The sequence below is a fragment of the Myotis brandtii genome, unplaced genomic scaffold, assembly GCF_000412655.1.
Source record: "Myotis brandtii unplaced genomic scaffold, ASM41265v1 scaffold463, whole genome shotgun sequence".
In the NCBI taxonomy this organism is placed as follows: Eukaryota; Metazoa; Chordata; class Mammalia; order Chiroptera; family Vespertilionidae; genus Myotis; species Myotis brandtii.
Genome location: NW_005367694.1, coordinates 2,257,828 through 2,259,177, shown reverse-complemented (window position 1 = coordinate 2,259,177; position 1,350 = coordinate 2,257,828). Strand labels below are relative to the sequence as shown.

General features: G+C 65.1%; 1 non-coding gene across 1 annotated transcript; it reads right to left on the bottom strand.

Moving 5' to 3' along the window:
• Positions 1-1,321, bottom strand: LOC102246978. The gene is made up of 4 exons (XR_001363899.1): positions 1,066-1,321; positions 808-936; positions 160-263; positions 1-88 (listed from the first exon to the last, which is right to left on the bottom strand). It is a non-coding gene; the product is annotated as an uncharacterized LOC102246978 (transcript).
• Between the last annotated feature and the right edge of the window lie 29 nt (positions 1,322-1,350).

Here is a 1,350-nt window from a genome sequence, read left to right as displayed (position 1 = left end):
CAGCAACAGCCGAGTAGCGAGAGCAGCAGACCCAGGAGCAGGGCGAGCAGCGCGCCCGCGCCCATCACACCCTTGCGCTGGTTGGTCTCTGTCGGGTATTAGGATCAGGGAGGGTGCCAGCAACCTCCCCACCCGCCCCCCGCCATCGCACCAACTCACCCAGGCGGCAGGCACCAGTGACTGGGTCGCACGAGTCCTCGTGGCAGCTGCAGGCCTGGGCGCAATCCACACCGTGGAGTCCGGGCGGGCACGTCAGGTTACAGCTACGACGGAGGCGCAGGTCAGGGAGGGCCACAGCGACCCTCCGCGATGCCTCCGCCCTGGCTCCTGCTGCCAGCTAACCCCTGTCCTGGAGCTCTATTCTCCAAGGACTGATGCCCACCTCCACTTCGGGGCACATACTCTGCGATCCGTGTTTTAGAAATGGATGTGTGTGCACACCAGTGGGAAGGGGCCTGGGGGACTGGCCAGTGGCTACTGGGCCGCAGTGCCCATCCCTGAGACTGACTCTTGTGTGGATGGGAAAGGGGCTGCCCGATCAGGCCCTTGGCTGTAAGTGGAGGTCCCTGCTCGCTCTATACCAGCTCAGGTGCACCTCAGGAGCCCACTGACCACAGGCTGACCTGGACGTCAGATCCAGCTCAAAGTGCCGGCTCCAAAGAGTCTGTTGTCATTCCTTAGCTAAAGTAAGGGGGCCAACGTTGAAGGGTCAGGCCTTGGTCCCACCCACATAGAAGCACCTGGGCTTCTGGCTGGAGCCCTGTGTCGGGTTCATACCCTCGCCCCCTTTAGGCCCCGGGCACTCACTGGGGCCCATGGACACCAGGGCTGCACAGGCATCGCCCGGATTGGAAGTCGCAGTGGCCGTTACCGCAGTCGACGCACACGAACGCGCAGTCCTCGCCGTAAGTGCCATTGCTGCACTTGGTCTCGCACCTCGAAACGCGGGGAGGAGGGTTAGTGGAAATGGGGGCAAACGAACCCAAGCCCACAAAGCCCTCCACCAAGGGCATCAGGGGCGGTGGGGCAGCGGGCCTGGCACCGATTATGGCACAGGTTGCTCACCGGTCGCCGATCCAGCCTGCGTTGCAGCGCGTGCACTTGCCAGTGACGTGGTTGCAGGCGTGCCCGTCGCGACACGGCGGGCAGCGGTGGCTGCAGCCCTCGCCGTAGAAGCCAGTGGCGCAAGGCTGGTCGCACTTGGTGCCGTTCCAGCCGGGCTCGCAGGTCACACAGCGGCCCTCCGTCACCGTGCATGGCTGCTGGCCCTTGCACTGACCGCATCTAGGGAAGGAAGGGGCGGGAGGCTAGGCGGGGCCCGGAACCACCTCCCCCCCGCCTCCTTTGGCG